General features: G+C 39.4%; 1 long non-coding RNA gene across 1 annotated transcript; it reads right to left on the bottom strand.

Moving 5' to 3' along the window:
* On the bottom strand, nt 1-26937 carry LOC145533268 (uncharacterized). Its single transcript, XR_014073967.1, has 3 exons — nt 26742-26937; nt 5274-5375; nt 1-1813 (listed from the first exon to the last, which is right to left on the bottom strand). It is a non-coding gene; the product is annotated as an uncharacterized LOC145533268 (long non-coding RNA).
* Between the last annotated feature and the right edge of the window lie 792 nt (nt 26938-27729).

Genomic DNA, 27729 nt, shown 5'->3' with positions numbered 1-27729 from the left:
GTTGGGATCCTCAGAGAAATTCAAAAGTAATCATGTGGATTAACACAAAAGCAAGGCTTTTCTCTAACACTCCTGTTCAAGGATGAGAAATAAATAATGCCCAACATATTAATAAAACCCAGCAAAAAGGCCAAGCAATGGTGCAAACTAAAGGATAATACATAAAACATCTATTAAAATGTCAGGAATGAGGCAAAATCTATCAGAGAGTATTACATGTGGATTAAATTCCTGTACAACAAAACAAAAATTTCCTGATGGGGTGAGGGGAGTAGGGAGAATTCAAGATTAATATTTTATTTATAAGATCAACAACAAATGATACAAAAATACTGATACCTAATTGCGTGGTTTGTATGACTGCATGAATAAATATGTGTATCATGCAAGTCCCAACAAAAAGAAAACTGAAGCATCAATATTGCTAATATAGAACTCAAGCCAAACATTGAATGAGAGAGAAGCAATTTCATACTAACAGAAGATACTGTTCTCTCTGCCTGGAGGACCACCCCCACTCCCAGCTTTTCGAGGGGCTGATTTGCCTTGTCTTTTGGCCTCCATTCAATATACCCACCACAGGCTGGACTTTCTGACAGTACCAACTCGATATCTTTAACAGTTGTCCGTTGGTTTCCTCTATAGCACCAATCACAATTCTTTCAAACTAACATTTACTTATTTACTTTATCATTCTTTGTTTCCATAAATATACATGTATGAATCATTAAATGCAGGAAACCGAGGGTTTTTTAAAATTTGCCATTGTATTTCTAGTGCTTACTTAGCACAGTACCTAGAACATAAGAAGCATTCAGTATTTTTAAAATAAACCCCAATATATAACATCACAAACCTTCAAGTACTCAAAAATTTCAAGAATACCTTACTAAAATATATTTTAAATAAAGACAAACTTAACAAAACTACATGATCAAAATAAAATAATTTAGTACAACTCTGAAAGTAATGTTTCATACAGAAGTAAAACTAAGGATATAAACTTTTTAATTCATTCAAATATGCTTAATTCCTATATGAGTCAGATCCTACATGAGTCAGGTATTTGGGGCAGAGTTGAGAAGGAAATGGACATGTCTACCTCAATGAATTTGCACTGAAATGAATCCAGAACTCAGCTAATACAGCCCACCATCAGACCAAATATATAAATATAAGCATATGACAAAGTGTATACGTGTGTGTTACTATACCCTAACACATAATATAATGGACTCATTATGTATCTTTGGAACACTGACAGAAATTGAGCGTTTTCTAAGTGACAAAAAATACATTTTTTCTAAATTGAAATCCTTCAGACTACTTTCTCTAACCACAATGTAATAAAACCAGAAATTAATAAACAAAGAGGAGCCAACAACTCTAAGTATCTGGACATTCAAATAAATCTGGAGCCAAACATGGAAACAAAATTGTAATTAAACCACAATTAGGATATTCTGTACATAAACATATGGGATTTAGTCAAGGTAACACTTGGAGGGAAAATTTACACAATTAACTACTTTTTAAAAGAAAAAAAGTAAAAATAAATGAATTAAGTATCCAACAAAAGGATATAGCAAAATGATAATAAACCAAATAAATATGAAAAAAATATTAATAGTAAACTCAGAAATTAAAAAAATAAAGGGGAAGATTACTTAATAGATAAGTAAAATGAAGAGCTGGTTATTCTTGAAAATTAAATATGAAACAGACCTAAGTCAGGTCAAGAAAAAAAGAGATCATAACCATACCTGAGTATTGATTCTTATTGCTCCAATAGAAGGAATTCCATAATAATAACCTGAAAAAGACATGTTATATCATATATACCATATCATATTATAATAAAGGACCACAAAATTATTTTACGGCTTGGAAGGAGAAAAAAGTAATTTTTTCACTTCTAACTGAGGAATCACCAATGAAATAGCAATAACACTGACAAATTTGGGAAATGTTTGATTAATGTTTACAACAAATGCAAAAGCTTTCTTAGAAATTTTTCTTAGGTTATATATAAAATAAATGTCATTTTTCTACAAAGTAGTATGGAAGCCGGCATCTTTAAAGATCTTTTTTTCACTGGAGAAATTGTTAAAGATGCCTGATGGGTATATGATGCTTATTATATTTACATCAAATATTTGCCTAAATATAATGTTCAGAAGAAGTTTAGGGTCTTTGTATTGCTATGTGATCACAGTTCATTTTTCAAATAACACTTTGTTTTTTTCTGAGTACAAAGAAAAGATGGACTCACTACACAAAATGTGAATGTTCTAGGCATGTATAAAAAGATATTTTTTAATTCAACCACTCAGAGAAAAATGTCACACACTCATATCTAAGTTTTACAAAATTTATATATTCTTTCTTTCTTAATTTTTATATAAAATTATATTTGATATATATTGAATCATTATGTTGTACATCTGAAAGTAACATAATGTCATTGTCAACACTTCAATAAAAAAGCAAGGAAATGAAAAAAGATACACTTGATAAATATCATTAAGATTTATTTAATAAAATAATATCCCTTCATGAATGTGAAAAAAAAAAGAAGAAAGGGTTTGTAAACACAGACACAGTGGAGACTAAATAGTTATAAGAGAGCACTATATTCAACCCCATACAACAAATGTGACTATGAACTAGGCAGTTTTTTAAGAAATCAAATATAAACAAAATTAAGCCAAAATTACAGAACTCGAGTAAACCACGGAGAAATTACTGGGTTCAGTTGCGTAGCTCAGAACCCAGACCCTAATTTCTGGACCCTGCCTAGAACTTCCGTCCCTGCAGCCTTGGGTCACTCCTTTCAGTCTCTCTAATGACACTTCCAAAATTGATGCTGTGTGGCCCAGCTTCTGTTTCAAAGCTCCAGAAGGTGCATCTGGTTGTCAAAGTCTGGGCCACATGGCCACACCATAGCTCAAAGGAGCCTTATCACATCTTCTGTGGAAGGTGGGCTCTATGCATAAATGCACAAAACCTCTGCCTAAATACAAGTATGGGATTCAGAGACTCAGTAATCAGAAAAGACATTCAGTCACCGTGGTGGTTATATAAAATCTTTACTGGGGAGTAAAGCAGATTTTAATCAGCATTTCAGCAACGTCATCCCAGTGCCCAGGAAGTTGTAAAATAGACACTTATCTACCCTCTCAAGTTCAGTACTACCACTGGAGGGTTTGCTTCCATATTTGTATCTCACCCCGATTTCATCCAACACTTATTTGCAGAGTTCCTGATATGAACAAGGTGTGATTCCAATTGTTCTCTATATCTCCACCTATACACATTCTATGATCTCAATGTCAACAAGTCTCAAACCTGACCAAGACCTCCATAACTCTCTGTAAAATAAGGAAAATCAAAGGACTCAATAAAGAGATTACAAGGTTTGAATGGGATCAGGCATGCAGCACTGTGCCCGAAACATAATTAGAGATGAATAAACATTAGTATTATATATTATCTTTATTATTATCCTTTCTTGCCTCCAACCTGATCCTCCCACATCATTATAAACCCACTTGACCTTCATGTAGTTTTCAATCCCTCCAGACCTGCACATGCCACCTGCTCTGTGAAGGGCCGTGGCACCCAGGTAGAGCCCTATCTCTGGACTGCAGCACTGAGACAGGCTCTCTGGACACTCCTAATCCCCAGTCACAGAGCTCCAGCTATATTCCCCTCCTTTTGTTCCCTGAACACTCCAAGATCTTTCATGCCTCAGGGTCTTTATTTGTACAGCCCTCTCTACCTAGAAGCTTTTGCCCCAGATCTTTACCTGGCTGCACCCTTATCTTCTTCAGTTATGAGTTTATCCCTCCTGTCCTTTGAGAGAACTTCCCTAACCACTCTACCTGAAATACAACTCTCTTCCTGTCCCATCCCTCAATCCTCTCCCCATTTCACCTATTTCTTCTTTATAACTTTTTATTTTATATTGAAGTATAGTTGATTAACAATGTTACACTAGTTTCAGGTGTAGAACAAAGTGATTCAGATATACATATACATGTATCTACTCTTTTTCAAATTCTTTTCCCAATTTGGTTGTTACATAATATTGAGCAGAATTCCCTATGCTACACAGTAGATCCTTGTTTGTTATCCATTTTAAATATAGCATATAGATTTAAATACAGCAGTGTGTTTGTATCATTGTCTGCAATGATTCTTCTCTGTTAACCCAGATGTGGTCTATCTTTCCCGCATTAGAATATAAGCTCAGTGATATAAACAAGCTTAGTCCCAGGACTTCAATAAATGATACATGGATGGATGAATGGATGGATGCATGCATTCATGAATCAATAGGCGCTTCTGTTATTCTGTTATAACATTTAAAATCTAAATGACTCTGCTTAATGTATTAGAATGAGTGTTGAAAGACAGAGACTGGGTCCTTGTACACTTAATGCCTAAAACCATGACACAAGCTTTCCACTGACTTAATTTAACTCATTTTCTTTGTACCAAGACAAAGAAAAAAATGGGACACTAGAGTACCATTCTAGAAGGCATCTTTGATGGTTAAGAACTCAGGCCTACTGTAAAGTCAGAATTGAGAAACCAAGGTGCCAATAATTAACACATGTCTATTAGAAATAGGATGGTGGCCCCGAGTCAAGTAACAGGAAGGATTTTGTGGTTGTATTGTTTCACTTGGTTTTGTTTTGTTTTTTAAATAAAGGATATGATGATGTTGGCAAGTTGCTCATTACACAAGGAGAGGGCTACATTTCAATGCAGGCTGATACCCCTTCCAGCTCTGATATCATAATTCCAGAATTTTGAGCCCTTCCCTTTCTTTCTAAAGCAAAAACCTGATCATGCAGTTCCCCTGCTGAAAAGCTATCAGATTCCGATTGTCACAGCAAAAAGCAATTTGAATCATGTGGCCCTTCTCCTCCCTCACCACCACCACCTCTCACCCTCTAGAACCCTCTCTGGTTTTATGCTGAACCAAGGGTCCTTACTAAGGTGCTCTGCTCCTTCTCCCTCAGTTTACTTGTCTCCCAAACAGCAGGAACTGAGTAAAGATGTGATGTGCGGGTTGCCTTTTCTGGCTTCTGTGTTACTCTTGGTCCATTACCTGTTGAAATTCCCTTAACTATACTGTTGCTGGATTTGGAAATGATTTAAAACCAGATTGCTTTAGGACTGCCGTCCCTTGGGGTAACAGCCTGGCTTTGCCCTGACTGTTTGCCTTGCAGATTAGTTTTGGATTTACCTCATTGTTTGCGTACCTTCCTCAGACTTGGTGAGCACCCCCTTACTTCAGCTGAGAGTAAGAAATTCCTCATCCCCTTCTCCCTCCACAGTCCTGTCAGATGCTTCTTCACTCAACCCTGCAGAGAAAACATGCCTCACTTTGTGCACTGCCATGCATCTCTGCCAGAATGCCCCAGCTCCTCCTCTGCTATCAGCATCAGGAACACTTCTACTGTCTGTCTTTTAATGCTCCCTGTTCTAGGAATGAGCACTTAGCACAGAGATCAGCCTTTAATAAGGAGAAGGAAATGGCAACCCACTCCAGTATTCTTGCTTGGAGAATCCTAGGGACAGAGGAGACTGGTGGGCTGCCGTCTATGGGGTTGCACAGAGTCGGACACGACTGAAGCGACTTAGCAGCAGCAGCAGCTATTTTTAACTTATACGCAGAGTACATCATGCAAAATGTTGGGCTGGATGAATCACAAGGTGGAATCAAGATTGCCGGAAGAAATATCAACAGCTTCAGATATGTAGATGATACCACTTTAATGGCAGAAAGTAAAGAGGAACTAAAGAGCCTCCTGGTGAAGGTGAAAGAGGAGAGTGGAAAAAGCTGACTTAAATTCAACATTCAAAACACGAAGATCATGGCATCTGATCATATCAATTCATGGCAAATATATGGGGAAAATGTGGAAACAGTGTCAGATTTCATTTACTTGGGCTCCAAAATCAATGCAGACGGTTAGTGCAGCCACAAAATTAAAAGATGCTTGCTCCTTGGAAAAATAGCTATGTCAAACCTAGACAGTATTTTAAAAAGCAGAGACATCACTTTTCCAACAAAGGTCCCTATAATCAAAGCTATGGTTTTTCCAGTAGTCTTGTATGGATGTGAGAGTTGGACCATAAAGAAGGCTGAGCACTAAAGAATTGACACTTTTGAACTGTGGTGTTGGAGAAGACTCTTGAAAGTCTCTTGGACTGCAAGGAGATCAAACCCATCAATCCTAAAAGAAATCAATCCTGAATATTCATTGGAAGGATTGATGCTGAAGCTGAAGCTTCAATACTTTGGCCACCTGATGCAAAGAGCTGACTCATTGGAAAAGACCCTGATGCTGGGAAAAATTGAGGGCAAGAGGAAAAGGGGGTGACAGACGATGAGATGGTTGGATAGCATCACTGACTCAATGGACATGAGCTTGAGAAGATTCAAAACGATAGCGAAGAACAGGGAAGCCAGGCGTGCTGTAGTTCATGGGCTTGCAAAGAGTCAGACACAACTTAGTGACTGAACAACAACAACAAAGCTATTTTTTATATCATTTCCTTGTCTACTTTTAAAATTATATAAATAACTTTTGGATAAATAATACATACACAATATAAAATCAAAAAGTATTTTTGGTTAAGAGGCACAAAATTGGAAGCTTTTAACTGCATATCGATTTTATCCAGCTTCCTAGTATTTGTCATGCACAGTACTCAAACCCAGGTGGTTTAAAATGTACTCACAGGAAACTTCATTTTCTCTTTAATTTGCTCAATAAATTCAGTATATCTTTCTTTTGGCATCAGTTCAGTTCAGTTCAGTTGCTCAGTCGTGTCCAACTCGTTGCGACCCCATGAATCGAAGCACGCCAGGCCTCCTTGTCCATCACCAACTCTCGGAGTTTACCCAAACCCATGTCCATCGAGTCAGTGATGCCATCCAACCATCTCATCCTCTGTTGTCCCCTTCTCCTCCTGCCCCCAATCCTTCCCAGCATTAGAGTCTTTTCCAGTGAGACAACTCTTTGGCATGAGGTGGCCAAAGTATTGGAGTTTCAGCTTCAACATCAGTCCTTCCAATGAACAACCAGGACTGATCTCCTTTAGGATGGACTGGTTGGATCTTCTTGCAGTCCAAGGGACTCTCAAGAGTCTTCTCCAACACCACAGTTCAAAAGCATCAATTCTTCGGCACTCAGCTTTCTTCACCGTCCAGCTCTCATATCTATACACGACCACTGGAAAAACCATAGCCTTGACTAGACGGACATTTGTTGGCAAAGTAATGTCTCTGCTTTTAAACATGCTATCTAGGTTGGTCATAACTTTCCTTCCAAGGAGCAAGCATCTTTTAATTTCATGGCTCCAATCACCATCAGCAGTGATTTTGGAGCCCAAAAAGTTAAAGTCTGACACTGTTTCCACTGTTTCTCCAACTATTTTCCATGAAGTGATGGGACTAGATGCCATGATCTTAGTTTTCTGAACGTTGACCTTTAAGCCAACTTTTTCACTCTCCTCTTTCACTTTCTTCAAGAGGCTCTTTAGCTCTTCTTCACTTTTTGCCATAAGAGTGGTGTCATCTGCATATCTGAGGTTATTGATATTTCTCCCAGCAATCTTGATTCCAGCTTGTGTTTCTTCCAGCCCAGCATTTCTTATGATATACTCTGCATATAAGTTAAATAAGCAGGGTGACAATATACAGCCTTGACGTACTCCTTTTCCTATTTGGAACCAGTCTGTTGTTCTATGTCCAGTTCTAACTGTTGCTTCCTGACCTACATACAGGTTTCTCAAGAGACAGGTCAGATGGTCTGGTATTCCCATTTCTCTCAGAATTTGCCACAGTTTATTGTGATCCACACAGTCAAAGGCTTTGGCATAGTCAATAAAGCAGAAATAGATGTTTTTCTGGAACTCTCTTGCTTTTTCGATGATACAGCGGATGTTGGCAATTTGATCTCTGGTTCCTCTGCCTTTTCTAAAACCAGCTTGAACATCTGGAAGTTCACGGTTCATGTATTGCTGAAGCCTGGCTTGGAGAATTTTGAGCATTACTTTACTAGCGTGCGAGATGAGTGCAATTGTGTGGTAGTTGGAGCATTCTTTGGCATTGCCTTTCTTTTATTCCCAACATGTACATGAATACAAAACAGTCAGCGTTGAAGTGTCTAGTTAGTCTAGCTATTCAGTCTCCTTACCTGTAACATTAAGATGAGCAAAACTGAGTCAGCATAAGTGATCTGCCCTAAGTAACAAGCTAGGAGGCAGAGACAGGCCTCGGAGCAGGCATCACAGTCGTAAGCACTATGCTCTTAGCCCTGGAGGACTCCAGCTCTGGGGCTGAGTTCTACCCTACTGGGTGAAGCAATCACACACACAGGCTAGGTGGAGGATAGAAAGCAAACCTTGGCTTTAGAAATGCTGGTGTCTAATAGATAATAACCAGTAATACACAGATCCTGCCTCAAGTCACTGTCAGCCCCCCATGCTTGGAGATGCAACTATGCCCAGGGCACCAATCAAATGGGAAAAACAATAGTGCTTGGTTGGCAGCTATACTTTCTGTGTGCTACACCCTGAAGCAGAACTCCTGTCAGTGCTGGACAAGAAGGCCTGATCTTAGGTGAGGGGTCTTCCTGCTCTCCAATCCCTATCACTTCCTCCTGCTCCAAGGAAAACCAAACCTCCCCTCACTCCAGCCACACAAAGCAGAGGAAGTGACCAAGAAAGGTATTAGGCTGTGAGGCCTGATCAGGGGCCACAAGCCATGGTTCTGGTTCTCACATCTGTGATGTGTGCAGATAATTTCAAAGAGGGAAAGAGAGGGGGCCACTGCTGGCCTTCCTGTGCTGCCCCAGGAAGCAGGAAGCCGGAGGTTTCCACCACACAAATGAGAGAATAAGTGAGTAAGCATATCCCAAGGACACTGCCCATGAGCATGTCTGGCTCCACCAGAGCCCTAAAGGTGATGTCTGAGACTATTTCCTCCTCCTGGCAGTGTTGTTAGGGAGACAGGGTGCCAAAGAGGAATCAGCCAGAGGGAACTTCTGGAAAGTTTCTAACAACTGGCATTTCAAGTTTGCCCTTTCCTGTTCCCCCAGAATGTTAAAGAATATGGACGTAAATCGGTACTAAAAGCATAGAAGGCCTGTAAGTGAAACCCCAATTCAATCAGGGAGAATATGTCTAATTTTTTCAGTCCAGAGAGTCAGCCTCCCTCAGGGAATAATGCACAGCCTTCTGAGGGTAACTGTTCAATCTGTTTCATTCCTACTATTTTCCCTGGCTTCTCTCCTAGACGGTCTCTGGGTGTGTGTGGGGAGGAGTCACATGATTTGACAGCAGTGGAGGGGAGGTAATGAGTTCCAGAGTCTATGCTCAGCTGCCAAGGAACTACTCTAGTGTCTGAAACTGCTGTCGGCCTCATGCTAGGAACCAGATGCCTGTGTAGCAGTTAGAGTAGAAGTCTGTCCTTCCTGAGGTCAGTCACCTCCTGCATTCCCTCTCCACTGATCCCACTAACCACAGAACATCCCACGACGCTGCCTTACTCACTGTCTCCCCTGGACAAGCCCCTGACATGCACTAACTGCTTCCCTATCATGATGAACACACTGACAGAGCCACTGGCTCTCAATCCAGCATCCAGTCCAAACAGGAGCCCCAGGTTGGATGAGGAATCTAGAGACCCTTCTCTGGCTAGCCTGCCTTGCATGACAGTTGCCAACCAGAGCCCCAAACAGGGAGCTCCCCCACACACCCTAGGTGTCCCTACCTGCAGACCCACTACATCTGCTTCTCTGGGTAAAGCCAGGGGAGCAAATATCAGTGCGCTCATCTGCTTGTCTCCCCCTCCTCCCCAACTCTTCCTCCAACCCTCTACCAAGAGGATAAGAATCTCATCTACTTGCCCTGCCTTCATCAGTGCACACTCCAGACTCATGGTTAATCCTTCATAGCAGGTTTCTTCTCAGCACTGTGGGAGGACCTCTGTCTAGGAGGATGGATACCCAGGAGAGAAAGTTATGTGTATGGAACACATCAGAAAGAGAGCACATTTTTCTTAAAAAAAAAAAAAAAAAGGATCCTCCCTTACACTGTCTGGGAGATTCTACAGAAAGAGCCCCTTCTTGAAGCTGGAGCCAGAATCCCAACCAGAGGGTCCCCTCCAAGGGATGCTCAGTTCAAGAGGACCAGGTTCCAAGAGGAAAAGAAGGCTTAGTTCACCTGGGGGACCCTGGGCTCCAGAACGCTTCATGGGTAAGCCCTCAGTTGTCCCATCTCTCTCATGGGTGACATTTGCCCCTAAAAGAGCCAACTCAACCACTGTCTTGGGGTCTAGTCAGTATGTTAAGTGGGTAATCAGAGAGTGATGGGGACTCCAGTGAAGTGTAGGCCTGAGCACCTCACTTGCACGCAATGTGGGGAATAGGCTACGCCTCCTCTGCAGATAAACTGTAGTCCTGGGACATTAAGCTGACCTGCCACTGCTGGGGAAAACACAGAGCCCTGGAAGCTTCCGTTTCCAAAGTAAAGGAACAAGAATATCTCCCAGGTTGTGAATACTCTATCAGGAAATAACCACAGGGCCCTGCCTGCCAGTTCTCCTTTGAAGACAAATGGCAAAAACAAACAAAATCCTAAAACAAAGACTATAAACCACTAAGAAAAATTATTTCAAGGAGGGGTTGTAAAGAGACTGCCAAGGAGGATTAAACAAAAAAAAACTGAGGTGTGTTATAAATCAGCAGTTCTTTTATGGACCTGCCAATGTTCCAGGTTACAACAGGGAGGGTCACTGGGAGGATGCAATCATTCGAAGTAGAAATGCTGAGCCCCAACTTGGAGTTCAGGCAGGAGAAAATGCCAGTAGATTTTCTCAAACAACTTGTGACCGTATCTCATTAGCTATAATATTCAGAGGAGACCTTTGGGTTCCAAGAACAAGAAAGGGTGGGCTGATGGTCAGTGTAGGTGAAAGCCACACTTTCCATCAACATTCGGGTGACTGTGGCTCCAATGCACCCTCAGTTGTTCCTTGCTTCAGAAAGGTGATGGGCCAAAGGAAAAAGCAGAGAGATCTGAGTCAACAAATGTTTGAATCTTGACTCAGCAGCCACTGAGAACTTGGGGGTGTGGCCTGGCAGACTGAAGAGAATCCAGCAGGGCATTTTGGATAACTGGGGGAAAGCCAAGAGATTGAATGGATCTCATAGCTGGAGTGAGGAAGACAGGAAAAAAAAATTTTTTTTCTGGCTTTGGAGGATGGAGAAGTAGATGCTGGCCAGGCAGAAGGCATAAGGATTAGAGGTGAGCATCATATCTCCCAACTCCATGCCAACTCCCAACCCCAAAAGCTGCCTTCAACAATCCTATATTCTGTGCCAGGCCCCATGCTAGCAGCTGAAGAAAGGGATGTACCCTCTTAGTCACTGTGGCCCATGGGATGATTATCATTTATGGCTATGGTTGATCTTGACCTTTCTGTGTGCTGTCCTTTTTTCAGCCATTCCCTCAGCTCCTATACCTGTACATGCCAATTCACTTCAATTCTTTGTTTGATTCTCCCTTTGTCCACTTGAAAGAGGCTATGCTCTGCTGTAACTCTGAGCACTTCATCTTCTAAGGTTATTTTCAGGCCAGTTCTATTGACTCATCCTCAGTTCAGGAACATTGGGAAAGTCCTCTTCTCTGTAGGTAAACCTGCCAGCCAAGTAGGTGAGTTCAGGTAGATCTGAGAAATGGAGGCTTTGCCCACCAGGACGACCTCCAGGATTGAAGGCCACACTGTGAAACTGTCAGTCATTGTGTTCTTAGCACCGAGGAGATAACCCCACTTCCTAGTCCAAGAACAACACCCAGATCCTTGTCTGGACAATTCTCACTTATAGGCTCACAATGCTCATTGTTTTCTTTTACTTCCATACCGGCGACCTTGAGCAGCTATTATTGAGTGTGGTTATGCACATAATGTAATTATAACTTGTGACTATCATTGGTTTTCCCTCCAGCTCCACTACCTTTAGCCTTCGTCCTCATTATCTGTTACACTGACTTTGCCTTCTTGAACTGTCTTACCGTGTCTGTGTGTGTGTGCAATGGGGTATGTGTATGCTTGGTGTAGGGGGGGATTGTGGTGTTTGGTGTAGTGTATGTGTGGTTGTGTATGTGGTGTGTGTATGGGGAGGTGTATATGTTGTATGTGTGTGTGGTTTTGTATGTGTGATGGGATGAGTGTGTCTGACCCTTTTGTGACCCCAAGGACCGTGGGCCACCAATCTCTTCTGTCCATGGGGTTTCCCAGGCAAGAATACTGAAGTGGGTTGCCATTTCCTATTCCAGGGGATCTTCCCAACTCAGGGACCAAACCCATATCTCCTACATCTCCTGGCAGGTCGATATTTTACCACTAGCACCACCTGAGAAATCCTGCCCTGGAGGATGAGACTTTGGGGAAAAAACTGCCCCACGCCTGTTCTACTCTAGAAACGTGTGAGCAAACCTGCCACCCAGCACCTGCAGCCTGCTCTCCAGGACCCCAGTCCATAAATGACAGGTCAGCATTTCCCTTTCCATAGCCATTTGACATGTGTACGTCGGGAACATTCTAGACCCACTGCATCTCTTCCCCTTCTGGCCACACAAACTACTTAAGAGACATCAATCTTGTCTTTGAAACTATCTATCATAAAGGTAAGAGCTTTTTTGATCATTTTTACATCTATATAGCTAATGGGAGTTCTGAAAATTTGAAACAAATCATTAAGTATCAAATAAAAGAAACAATGAAATTATTTCTGGCATCTCTTCTCATAATCATTATCACCAGCCTGTACATGAAGTCTCATTGTATCCTTCCAATGACACCATGTATAGTTATTACTATCCATTGCTTACACTTTGAGGACCTGAGGATCAACTCACCCAAGATCACAGGTCCTGGCAGACAAGACTGCCAATTCCACCTTTTTCTATGGAATGAATACATTTGTTAGGTGTGGTTTAGTTGCTAAGTTGTGTCTGACTCTTGCGACCCCATGGACTGTAACCTGCCAGGCTCCTCTCTCCATGGGATTCTCCAAGCAAGAATATTGTAGTGGGTTGCCATTTCTTTCTCCAGGGCATCTTCCCGACCCAGGAATTGAACGTGGGTCTTCTGCATTTGTTTAGTACATGTGAAATAAAAACTCCTTCACTGAACATGTTGGGTGGTGGCAATAACATAGCAGGCAACAGGAATGACAGCAGTTTAAGTGCCTGTGAAACAGGGCTGGAAGTGGGTCAGGGCTTATCATATGAGTCTCTTTGGAATAATCTCTTAATAAAGGGAATTTAATGGCAAAAAGGACATTAGACGTCACCCAAACTTACCTACCAAGCAATGCTTTTGCCTCATCCTGAACAACCACCATGAATACATGACTTTACAAAGCAACTTAATCACATTATGTCTGGCCTAATAAGTGGGCGGTTCGTTCCTCTATATGTTTGGATGAGATACAATTAATCTCTTTCACACGCCAGCAGTCACAGACATTCTTGTTCAGTTCTGGACTGTGACCAACATATTTTCTATTTTTGTCCATTTTATATCAATCCCACATTAAGGCAGGAAGCCATCAACTGTCTCACTGAAACACCTCTGGACAATTTCCAATTCCAAAAGGTATCAGTCCTTTGAATACATTTGTTCATCCAGGTGTGTACAAACCTTTCTTTTCACTTATCATTAAACAAGTGGTAGTCAGCATCATGTGTGTGTTAAATGTTGGCTGTCATGACAGTAAATGAGATAGTTAACTGAAGCAGTGGACAGAAACATTAAAGGTCCTTGTTGATGGCTTGAAACTCTAACATTCAAACAAAATCCAACTCTCCCAGGTCAGTAATCCTGTCAAATAAAGAAAATTATTCATTTAAAATAGCTCAGTATTAATGGTCATATGAAACCCACAAAAGCAATTGATGATTTCTGCTTTATCTTACTGTGGCTTACAAGCTATCATTTCTAAAAATCCATCATGAAATATTTCCTGAGACCACTGTTACTCATTGGTCTTTTGTTTAAATAAGTCATGTTATTTTGTTTTATTTTGTTGCAGTTGTGTTTGGTTTAGGTGGCAATGGATTTATCTGCCTAATTTGTACTAACACATACCGCTTTCTTCAAGCCTCTGTATAAATTCCCCAATGCTAATTAAAGTGACCATACTGGGCAGGCTGGGAAATACTTCTTAGCAAAATAAATTCTGGGCCCAAGAGGCAAGGTAAGGTAAGCAGTTTATGGGCCAGATGTGGTAACATGGGAGTGAGACTTACGGACAAAGGGAGCAGCAGGTACAATGGATCCACAGAAGACAAGATCATGGCATAATGCAAAATAAAGTTCCATATAAGACCCATAAGAGAAAAGTTGTTATGTATAAGACCAACATACAAAAAAATTAAATTCACCATGGACAATTAACTACAAAATATATTTTAAGAAAGAGGATTTCATTTATAGTAACAAGAGACCATATGAAATCTGGTTTTAAAAAAGAATCCAACAGAAAAGACACAAAACCATTATGGAGAAAATTTTTAAACTTTTTTGAAAGACACATAAGAAGACCTGAAAAACCAGATTGGACATCGAAGTTATGGTTATAAACACTTAGTATTGTATAGATGTCAATTTCTACTCAAATAAATCACATATGCAATGAAATTCCCATCACAATTCCAAACAGCATTTTCATGGAACTTACTGGAGTGATCTTATAAAGGTCACTTGGAAGAGTAAAGGTACAAAATAGCCAAAACAATTTTGAAGTCAGAATAAAAAGAATAAGAAAAAAATCTGACATACAATATCAGCTATGACTTTTTTAAAGCTCTAGTGATTAAAGTAGTGTGGCATTAACCTATGGACTAATGTAACAAAACAGAGAGCCCAGAAATAGACCTTCACACTTATGGGAACTTGAAATATGACAGAGAAGGAATATGTAAATCAATTGGGAAAGGATAGGCTATTTAATAAATGATGCTGTGACAATTGGTTACCATATGGATAAAGGCAAAACTATCCAACTTTATATCAATTAATTTCAGATACACTAAAGATTTCACAACTTACTAGAATTGTGATTTTCAGAAAGGTGTTTAACTTCCTTACCCACCAGCTTCCTCATCTGTCAAATGTGAATAATACTACCTAACTCTTAAGGTTATAGGTGGGCTTCCATGGTGGCTCAGACAGCAAAGAATCTCCCTGCAATGCAGGAGACCTGGGTTCAATCCCTGGGTTGGGAACATCCCCTGGAGAAGGGAATGGCTACCCACTCCAGTATTCTTGCCTGGAGAATTCCATGGACAGAGGAGCCTGGTGGGCCCCAGTCCATGGGATCCCAAAGAGTAAGATACAACTGAGCAACTAACACTCACTTTTCATTTTCATAAGGTTATCTTGAAAATTAAATGAAGTGATCTTTTGGAAAGCACTTAGAACAACATCGTGCACAATAAAGTGTTTATTAAATAAATTAAAAGACAAAAGTAAAAACTTCTGGAAGAAAATATATGCACATATCTCTATGACATCAGGGAAAGAGAAATTTTTCAACTATGTGCAAAAATCATGAACCTAATGGCAAAGATAAAGGAATGTGACTACATTAAAGTTCACAAATCTCCACAACCTAAGATATCATAACTAACATTTAAAATCAACCCAAGATTGAGAGAGGATATATGCAAGAGGTATAACAAGGAGTATACTAAGTATATAAATGAATTCCACAATAAAAAAAAAACGGATAATCTAACAGAAAATTGAACATAGGATATGAATAGACAGTTCAAAGGACAGGAAATTCAAAAGGTCAATATAGTATGAATTGGGTTCAACTGCACTGGCAATCAGGGAAACACAACTTGGAACAGCTACACAATATCCCTTAACATCCATTAGCCTAGCAATCCTTGTGAAGAAAGTAGAGAAATGGGAATTCTCATATCCTGCTAGTGGAACTGTAATTTAGACAACCATGTTGAGAGAAATGTGGCAATATCTGGTAAATTTAAGGCTTAGCATAGCATAGAATCCAATATAACTCCCCTACTGTCACACAGGTTTCCCACGTCCATCTTTCCAGATGCTTAAATCAAAAGTCTTGGAGCCATCCTGATTTCTCTGTTTCTCTCATTCCAAATCTGGTCACTCAGAAAACCTATTGGCTTTATGTCAAAATACATCCAGAATCCTACCATGTCTCAATCTTCAGGCCCAAGGCCCCACCTTCTACTTCCAGGACCATCATAACAACCTCTGACTGGTCTATCTGCTTCCACACTTTCTGCCTTTTAATGAATTTTCAGCATATCGGCCAGAGTAGTCCTATAAAAACTCAAGTCAGATCAAGTTACTCCTATGTTCCCATGGTTCCTCCTTTTATTCAGAATAAAATGGTATCAAAAGGTCACAAGTCTCTCTATGACCTGGTCTCCACAAAGCTCCCATGACCAACTTTTCTGACCTCATCTTCTACCATTCTCCCTGACCCCTTCCTCCCTCTGCTCTTAGTACATGGACTTGTGCACTGGTCTTTGAATCTGGGATGTGCTTCCATTGCAGCCCCTTTGCACTTGTGATTTTCTGTGACTAGAATGGTTTTCCCTCATAAATCTATACCTCCTTGATAACCTTACACAAATGACACTCCTCAATGAAGCCTTTCCTGGACCACTCAATATAAATTCCATCAGTGCTTTTCTACATTCTTCCACCCAAAAACATATACTCACATAATCCATAATATTCCCTGCCTCATTGTTTACTATTAGTCTTTCTCCCTCTTTTTCTAAGTCTGTCTCATCCCTATTAAATGTAAGCTTTAGGAGGACAGGAGTTTTTGTCACTTCATGGCAAATAGAAGGGGAAAAAGTGGAAGCAGTGACAGATTTTTATTTTCTTGGTCTCCAAAATCACTGCAGATGCTGACTGCAGCCATGAAATTAAAAGACACTTGTTCCTTGAAAGGAAAGCTATGACAAACCTAAAGAGCATATTAAAAAGCAGAGACAGTACTGTGCCAACAAAAATTCGTCTAGTCAAAGCTATGGTTTTTTCAGTAGTCATGAACGGGTGTGAAAACTGGATCATAAAGAAGGCTGAACACCGAAAAATTGATGTTGTCTAATTCTGGTGCTGGAGAAGACTTTCGAGAGTCCCTTGGACTGCAAGGAGATCAAACTAGTCAGTCCTAAAGGAAATCAACCCTGATTCATTGGAAGGACTGATGCTGAAGCTGAAACTCCAATAATTTGACCACCTGATGTGAAGAGCTGACTCACTGGAAAAGCCCCTGATGCTGGGAAAGATTGAAGGCAGGAGGAAAAGGAGATGGAAGAGGATGAGATGGTTAGATAGCATCACCGACTCAATGGACATGAGTTTGAGCAAACTCCAGGAGATAGTGAAGGACAGGGGAGCCTGGCATGCTACAGTCCATGGGCTTGCAAAGAGTCAAACGTGACTTAGCAAATGAACAAAAACAACATACTAATTATAAAACTACAATCTTCCGGGCACTGTATTAGGGCTGGTAAATAGAAACAGACAGGGGTTGGGGGGTTGCTGTGAGGGGGAAGAAAAGGCCTCATTGTCAGGGAACTACAATTATCTGGAGGAAAAAATCAGCTAATAGACACATATATAAGTACATAATTTAAAATAATTAAGGATGCTATGAAAGAAAATTCTGTTGTTTCCACCTCACCAAGCTGGAAATTTTTGTTGTGTTTTTAAGGTGCTATATTAATTGTGAAAGTGTGTCATCTATCTTATGAGAATAGATCATTTCTTGGTATTCTTACTTGCTCCACATTAACTGTCAGCCAAATTTCAAGAAGTCAGAATACATGTTTCTGTCCTTTGTTCTAGTGTCAAAGGGGATCTCACTCAAATTTTTCATTGATTACTACAAGCTTGAATGACAAACTGGAGAACTTCCTCTTGTTTTTGCAGACACAATTCAGCCTTTCAAATCACAAGAATGCAAACAGCTATCTACCTAGTGGGGTAGATATTGTAAGAGGTGGAGCTTCGTGTCACCTTTTGTTGGAATTTCATGAGTGTTCTAGAACTAAAAAGGAGCCCCAAATTGCTAATTTTTCATCATTTCTTCCAGTGCAGCCCAAAATCCACACTTGGTTGCATTTTAAAAGTAGGTGAAAGATTTTGGGAAAGAAGCCATAGAATACTTGAAGATTATGTTGGATGAAGTGAATTATCTTTATTGAACCCAGATACAAAGAGAGGCGCTTGCTCACGAGGAATTCCACCACCAGGCCAGGATGTATTCTCTCTTGGCGTGGTGCACCCTGAACTGAGCCACTTATATAACTCAAAGGGTGAGTCTTTCTACCTCCTTATTTGGCAGGCATGGATCTGTTTTCCATTGTCTTCACCACATGTTCTTCCTCATTGCCTGTAGTGATTGTTGACTCATAGAGCATCAAAAAGAAACAAAACAAATCTCTAAACAGCAGAATTTGGCCAGAGCCAAAAGCAACTCAGAGTTTGAGCTGAACTTACTCAAAGCAAGGCAAGAAGACAGAGGCTTATAAAAATGCCAAAGACTGAATGAAGCCAAGCCATTGTGTCCAGAAGTTCTTGTGCATGGATGAAACTCCCATCCCAACCTGCCCAAGGCCAGATGGACAAGGAAGACTGGCTCTTGGCAGTTGTGTCCCAGAGAAATGAAGCAACAACCTGCCTTGTCTTAGCATTCAATTGTCTCCAGCCCCATGGAGCTTGGAAAGTTCTAACAGATTCCCTCAGCCATGGCAACAGTTCTATGCCTGAGTCTAAAACTATGCTCACATTTCAGACACACTGCATCTATTAGCTCAGTGACGCATTCTGTTATTCTACTAATTCTATCAGTCATAATCCAAACTGCCCAAAGATGCCATGCCTGTTGGTAAGACTTCAAATTTAAATAATCTAGGCTTCCCTGTGTGTCAGGCCTGAGAAGTCAGCACTGAGCTCAAGAAATGGAATGACTGGCACCAGAGAAGCTCTCCCCAAATGCCCTCCCAGTCCCCACACTGCCAACAGTAGCCACTGTCTGACTTATAGCAGCATAGATGAATCCCCTATAGACCATTCAGATTACAATTTCCTTATCATTAAATGTGAAATCAGTAAATTACTTATGCTGTACATCTTAATCCCCACCCCCACCCTTCATTCATTCATTCATCCATGCCAGGCAATAGAAGGAGAAGTCTGAATTCAATTGCCAGGATTTGACATCTGGCTCCATCACGGCTTACCCTTGTGACACCTCTGTTTCCTCATCTTTAAGATGAGGATGACAAAAAAAAGGATTATCACAAGAATACAGTATGTGCAGCATGGTTAGAACTGTGCCTAGAACTTAAGAAACAATCCCTGAATTCCTTCTTCCCTTCCTTCCTCTCCTCCTCCATTCATTCCTTCAGTTCTTTCTTTCTTTTTTTTTCACTCATTCATTCCTTTTTGCTTTCCTCAGCAGCATCTCCTGGAAGCATCCTCTGGTATCTCCTCCCCTTGGCAGCCGTCAGCACAGCCGGGTCCCAGAAAGGCAGGTCCCTGACAGCTCTGGACCACTTGCCCTGTTCTCACATCATGTCCCATATCCGGCAGCAGAACTGCTCAGAGGGGAGAGATCCCAACCCCAGTGGGACAGGGTGCAGCTGCAGGGTCTGCAGCTTCCTCACCCCCCTCTTTTGTGCAATACCCTCCCCCAACCTCTAGTTCCACTGGGGCAGTCCCCAGAATCCAGGCTCTTCCCTTGCAGTCCCTCCTGCCCTGGTCCCCCTTGTGCTTCCTCCCTACTTAAATGGCATTACCGTCACCCCAAATTTCATGGGCATTTCCTGAGCATTTCCTCTCTCAGCCCACCCTCCAATCAGTTTCTAGACCCTTTCTGGTTTGTCATTTTTAGATTTCTTCAGCCCTCCCCCTTCTCTTTACCCACTTTTCCTGCCTCAATTCATTCCAACATTTTTCCTCTTGGATTATAATGATACCTTCATAACAGATCACACCTCCAATCAGGGTCCTTACCAGTGCATTTCCAACCAGCAGAGCACTCCAGGCCTTCTCAGGTATCCCCCTCCCACTTCACCAGCCCCACTTACCAGCCCTACTCCCTGAATTTCCCAGGTTCCTTCCTACTCAGGGACCTCAGCTCACACCTAAGATGTTCAGCCTAAAGCTCCCAGTTCTTCACCCCTCTTGAGTCCTAGTCCACATTTCCCTGGCCCCCAAGCCTTTACCCAGGTAGGAAGCCCTCTTGCCATGGGCCCACATGTCCAGATAGAAGAGTCTGATTCACTGCCTTTGCTCCTGGAAACCCTGTGGTTTGTACAGAAGAGAGCAGTACCCTAACTCTTCTGCACCTATCAAGCTAGAACAGTACTATGCCAGGCAGGAGTGAGGACAAAGGGACATGTAGAAGTGTGAGGAATGGTCCTTAGCATGTAGAATTCATGGTCCTGCATCATGGTCTTACCAGCCAAGGCTGGAGCAATGCTTTCAGAGTATTCTGTGAGCACAGCTATCTCCTTAGTCTGAAGCACCCCTCATCATGGGAGCATCAGTCACTGTAGCCCTGATTAAGAGAGACTCCGTGCTCTGGAAATGTGGGAATCAGATGGAAACATCTCTCCTTATTAGGAAGACCACTTACGCTGTTACTGGGTTGGACTGGGTTGACTGAAAGTTCATGGCAGGACAGTTAAGTGGCATGTTCTTGGCAGCCTCAGTCTCTCAATGTGGGTCACCAGCAGCCTGTTGCTACCTCCTCTTCCACCAGCTTGTGAAGCACCAGCCTTTAAAAGGTGAGCTCCTTGTGGGAAACTCCACAGCCCCTCCCATATACACTGTAGCCCTCTAGTCCTAAATGTTGCCTCACAAAGAAATAAAAAGAGATGGTACACCTTTTCAATGACCAAGAGAAAGAAAATTCAAAAACAGCATAGGCCATTTAGTGAATATAGAAAAAAAAAGTAACCATTTGAAAAAACACAAAATAGAAAATGAGAAGATGGGAGTAAGAACAAGTATCTGAGATAATAGAGTATGTAAATGAGAGACATTCGGTTGGGGTAAAAGTACTCAAGGCTACAGAGATGAGGGCTTCCTCAGCAAAGCAACTCAGAGACAGGGAGGAGGTGGATCAGACATGTGTCAGCAGAAAACAAAACAGGGCTTCCACAGTAACAACAACAAACAACAACAAAGCCAGTGGAATTTAAAATTTAAAAAGGCATTAAAATTACATGAAAACCACAGTGTGATAATGAAATAGATAATCCAGAATAAACACTTGACTGTCATAATCCTTTATATGTCAAATAATATATCATTAAATATCAGGCAAACTTTGCTATAAATAGAAGACACTTCCCAACATCTACAATGATCCTGTATGCTAATCATTCAATGCATATTTATTGTACAAATCAATTAATAACAAAATGAGAAAAGATTCCCTAAATTAGAAATGAAAAACAAGATTTTATGCTAAACACAAGGGATGCTAAAGCTGTGTAAGAGAATATTTTGCTCATCTATCTGGTAATAAATGAGAAAATTTGCATGAAACCAAAAAGCTTTCAAAGAAAAAGATAAGTTACAAGTATTAATGCTTCTTCAAACTTTTTAAGAACCTAAAATATATGTTCTTAAAAAGAGGTATTAGTATTGGCTACTCAGAGAGATAAATAGATAGATGACTGAGAGAGAGATATGGCAACATGAATATATGTATGTGTATATATATATATACACACATATATACATGAGACAAATATATGTGTATATAAACATGTATGTATATATACACATATATTTGTATACATATATGCACAAAGGTTTTGAATCTTTTATTTTATAAACTAGAAAAATATGATTGGAAAATTAATATCAAGTAAGTCATAAGGTTTATACTCGGGAGACAAATCACCAGATGATTAGGTAATCACATATTCAGTTTTAATAGGTTATGCCATATTTTTTTTTTCCAAAATGATTATATTATACCTCCACCAGCAATGCATGGCTTCCTATTTCACCAACACCTGGTATGATCATACTTTCAATTTTGCCTAGTTGTGGGATTTAAAATTTTATGTTGTGGTTTTAATTTGCATTTCCCTGATAGTTAGTGAGGTTTAGCATTTTCCATATGCTGGATGACTTTTGATATTTCTTCTTCTACAAAATATATCTTGAGTTTTCTATTGGGTTCTTTTGGTTTTCAGGTTTATATATATGCACTAAATATAAATCCTTTGTGGTTATAGCTATTGAGATTATCATTTCTGTTCGTGGCTTGTCTACTCACTTTTTGCCTGGTAATTTTGATGAACATAAGTTCTTGATTTTAATGTGGTTGGATTTATTACCCTTTCTAGTTCTGGTGTGTATTTTTTGTATTTTGTTGAGAAATCTTTCCAAATCCTGGAAGTCATAAAGATATTCTTCTATATGTGTTCTTCTAAAAGTTTTTGTATCTTACCTTTCACATTAATGTTACATATGCTATGCTATGCTATGCTAAGTCGCTTCAGTCGTGTCCGACTCTGTGCGACCCCATAGACGGCAGCTCACCAGGCTCTGCCGTCCCTAGGATTCTCCAGGCAAGAATACTGGAGTAGGTTGCCATTTCTTTCTCCAGTGCATGAAAGGGAAAAGTGAAAGTGAAGTCGCTCAGTCGTGTCTGACTCTTAGCGACCCCATGGACTGTAGCCTACCAGGCTCCTCCGTCCATGGGATTTTCCAGGCAAGAGTACTGGAGTGGGGTGCCATTGCCTTCTCCATATCAATTACTATAAGCCAAGTACTGGTCTCCACATTTTGTATTACTCTTTTAACAAACATATCAGGTAGGTGTAATTATTATCCTGGTATCCTATTTTACAGATAAAGAGACTAGGCCATGGAGAGGTTAAATAACATGACAAAAGTCACATAACTAAAAATGATGGGAAATTTGAACCTGAGTTCATGTCATTAATCACTATGCTCATAAATTTCAAATTTATTACATTAATAATAATTACTAATGCTATTTTTAGTGTACAGAAATACAAATGACTTTTGTATATGGATTTTATATCCAATATATTTGCTAAGTTCTATTAATTCTAATAATTGTACCATGTATTCTGTAAGATTTAACATATAGACAACAGTATATATGCAAATAATCATATTTATATTGTTTCCATTCCAATTTTTATTCCTCTTAATTAGTTTTCTAGTTTTATTGTGAACTTCTCAAAGTCTTTATGCAAGATTAAAATTTTCAATTCCCTGAGCACCCAGGCAAATTATTTATATAACTAACTGGGTCTGGTATTTTCCTCAAGGACAGAGTTTTGTTTTTTTTTCAACTAAGAATTCATGCTTTTCACGGACACAAGTTGATTGAGGTTTAGTATTTCTTCTTGAGTAAGTTTTAGTAATTTATGTTTTATGTAAATATTTCCACGTTACTTGATTCAAATATATTACATATTATAAAGTTGTTCTTTATACTCTATTTCAGTATATTTTAAGTCTCAGTTCTGTTTGTGACTGAGTCCTCTTTCATTCCTGGTATTGATTTGTTTTTAGTGCTTGTTTTCTCTTTTCTTATTCTGTCTTACCAGAGCTTCATTATTTTTTCAGGCTTTCCAAAAGAACAAATTTGATGTTTCTTATCTGATATCTCATATCTTTGTTTTTTACCCCACTAAATTCTATTCTACTCTTATGTTTAGTATTTATTTTCTTATATTGGCTAAAAAGCCTATTTTTACCCTTTTCATTTCAATATAAGCATTTAAAGCTATAAATTTCCCTTAATATTAGTTTAACTGTAACATGCAATTCTGATACATAGAATTTTATTTAGTTTTTAGTCCTAAAGAATTTCCATATGACTTCTACATTTCATGAATTATTTAGAAGTATGCTTTTAAAACTACCAAACACCCTCACCTTCTCCCTCAGAGTCCATAAGACTGTTCTATGCATCTGTGTCTCTTATTCTGTCTCTCATATGGAAGGTGAGGGTGGGACATTCTGGGAGAATAGCATTGAAACATGTATATTATCATATGTGAAACAGAACACCATTCCATGTTCGATACATGAGACAAATGCTCAGGGCTGGGGCAATGGGATGACCCAGAGAGATGGGATGGGGAGGGAGGTGGGGGGGGGTTCAGGATGGGGAACACATGTAAACCCATGGCTGATTCATGTCAATGTATGGCAAAAACTACTACAATATTGTAAAGTAATTAGCCCCTAACTAAAATAAATAAATTTATCAAAAAAAATAATAATAAAAAAATAAAACTACCAAACAGATGATTACTTTATTAAATATTTTTTGGATTTTGAGTTCTGATTTAATTGCAGACCATAGACTATGGTCTGTGACATGATTCAAAAGGATGGATGTATCCCAATGTTCACTGCAGCACTGTTTACAACAGCCAAGACAAGGAAGCAATCTAAATGTCCATCAATAGAGGAATGGATAAAGAAGATATAGCACATTTATACCATGGAGTATTATTCAGCCATTAAAAAGAATGAAATAATGCCATTTGCAGCAACATGGATGGACCTAGAAATTGCCATGCTGAGTGAAGTAAGTTAGACAGAAAAGGAGAAATACTGTAATAACATCCCTTATATATGGCATCTAAAAAGAAATGCTATAAATGAACTTATTTACAAAACAGAAACGGCTTCATAGACTTAGAGAATGAACTTACAATTTCCAGTAAGGGAGAATGGGGGAAGAGACAAGAAGTTTGGATCGACACGTACACACTGCTATATTTAAAATGGATAACCAACAAGGTCCTACTGCACAGCACAGGGAACTCTGTTCAGGGTTATATGGCAGCCTGGATGGGTGGGGGGTTTGGGGGAGAATGAATACATGTATATGTGTGGCTGAGCCCCTTTGCTGTCCACTGAAAATATCATAATATTGTTAATTGGTGATACTGAATTATATTTTTTTAAAAAAGAATATGGTCTGTATAACAATGACTTATTAGGTGAACTCAGGTTTATATCTTAATAGTATCTCTTCCTGGAAATGGAATATTTTATCAATAGTAATCCTCTTTTTTTCCAGTAATGCATTTTTCCTTAAAATCTTATCTTAAGTTAGTACTGCAACTAGACCAGCTCTCATTTAGTTACTCTATGTCTGGTACATTTTCCCAACCTTGTTATTTGAACTTTTAGTGTCCTTATGTTTTAGGTGGGTCTCTCAATAATCATCCTATGGCTACATTTTGTTTTATTTAATCTAATGTGAGTTTTGTTTTAAAATAAAGAAAAGATACCATTTACTTCTTTATGATTACGAATACATTTATTATTTCTGCTACGTTATTTCTGTGTTTTTTGTTTAATTTATTTTCCTTCTTTCAGACTAGTAGAGGGTTTTATTTGTTTTTAACTTCTCATTTTACTTTTCCATGAAGTTTTGTAGTTAATTTCTAAACTTTTGAATTGTTATTCTTTAAATCTTATAGACATTTAACTGAAAACAGTTCAGAGTATATTAGCATATTTATCTTTCTTCCAAATCATTAAAGAACATTAGAATGTTTTAAATCTGCTCATTCCATTCCCAGCTTGCTTGGTCTTCCACAAAATTTAGGTTTCATTTGTTTTCTTTAAACACTAAAAACTGGATATTATCAATAGACAATTATCACTGGACAATATCAATCTATGTTGTTTACATTTTCACTCATTTTTACTACTTTCTTTGTGCTGTATTTCTTCTTGCATTATTTCTTCTCACAGACCTTTCTCATGAGATCATTTTCCTTCTTCCTGAAATGTATCTTACAGAAATGTACCATTGGTTTTGCCTTTTTTCTTGAAAAATAACACCACAGGCTATATAACTTTATGTCAGTTCTTTGATTTTTTCCTGTCTCTTCTTTTTCACGGAGACATCAACATGTAACTGTTAAGACCACTGGGTCTACGTGAATCTGAATCTTGATTCTGCTTTAGTTTTTCTTTTCTATAAAGCAATAAACATTTACAGTTTATAAACTTAACATTAATAAAAGCTTACCTCATAAGGCTTTGTGGAGATTAAACAAGCTGACAATTTAAAACCAATTAGAAAAAAAAACACTTAGGACATCGTTTGGCTTCTAGAAAAGTCCCACCATCATTTTCTGCTCTTGCAGGTGAGAAATCAGCTCTCAGTCTGGCTGTCATTCCATTACAGGTACCGTATTTCATTAGAGCCAATATATAACCAGTTATTGATTACACCACTTTTCTATTTATTATTGAGAAAGAAAAATACTGTCAATTCAACTATGACACAATGTTTTCTATCTACTGGTTACAAATGTGAACATGCTCAATTGTTAAAATGTTCCCTTTAGATTTGAAGAAATATGATGGTATTTTTCTTTCTTGCTCACTTCTCTCCCACTCTCAGCATGTAAGATCTTTTCTTTGTCTTTGAGGTTCTGGACCTTTCCTATATTTCTTGATGAGAATTGTATTAAATACTGCCTGTTTTTCTGACCTTTCTGAATCTAAGGATTGATTTTTTTTCCCCCTTTATCCCTCCCCCCACTCAAAAGCAAGACCAGTCCTATCTCAATTCTAATACTTGAGACCAGGAGTCAGTAACCTTTTTCTGTAGAGGATCAGACAGGAACTGTGTTCGGCTCTGTTGTCCATCCGATCTTCATTGCAACTACTCAACCCTGCTCTTCCTTTGCAAAACAGTCGTAGACAATACACTGACAAATGGCTGTGGCTGTTGCAGGGGACGACAATACACCATCCAAACTCTGCCACTTTGGCATTTGGATTATTTTTAACTGAAAGGAATTGAGAAACAACAAATGTAGGGGGAACTCTCTACATTTCCCCCTTCTGCCTGAGAGCAGAGCATACATTTCCTTTTGTAGAAGATATCACCCATGCCCTCTCCTGTCCCAGGAAGAACTGATGACTCTCATCACTGGGATAGCACCAACTTGAGACTGGACAAACCTTTATAACCCTTATCTTCCATTAGTTTCCCTGCATATTTACCTCCCCACAATTTGCCACTCCCTTGGAACGTAAGCTCATTTTTCTGTCTTGTCACTTCACAATTTGTTGCCCTTTGTTGAAATGGTAAATAAGCCCCCAGGTCTATCATCTCTTTGGGTTTTAACTTCTTTCCTGTGAAGGTCCTATGTGCTTGCTTAGTAAAGTCTTTTCTCTTGTTAATCTGTCTTTGGTCAATTTAATTCACAAGACCCAGGCCCTGGATATAAGAAGGTAGAAGAAAGGACTTTTTTCTTCCCTTACTCTGTGCTCCAATAAAACTTTAGAAAATCAAGTGGTAAGCTCAATTTGGCACAATAGCTGTAGTTTGCACATCCTTGCTTTAGACTCCAGGGCTGAATTGTTCAGTGTAGCAATCACTATTAATATTTAAATCTGTGACAATAAGTTAAGATTAATAAAACAAATAAAATTTCAAGCATAGCTCTTCAGTTACATGATTAACATTCAAGAGTTCAATGTCTGCACACAGCTACAGATGCAGGGCATTTCTATGATCCCAGAAAGTTCTCTTTAAGAGTGCTGCTGTAGAGAATGGGTATTACCTAGGTTTATCCGTT

Source organism: Giraffa tippelskirchi, chromosome 2, assembly GCF_054371585.1.
Source record: "Giraffa tippelskirchi isolate mGirTip1 chromosome 2, T2T-mGirTip1v1.2.pri, whole genome shotgun sequence".
In the NCBI taxonomy this organism is placed as follows: Eukaryota; Metazoa; Chordata; class Mammalia; order Artiodactyla; family Giraffidae; genus Giraffa; species Giraffa tippelskirchi.
This window is presented reverse-complemented; position numbering and strand designations above follow the sequence as displayed.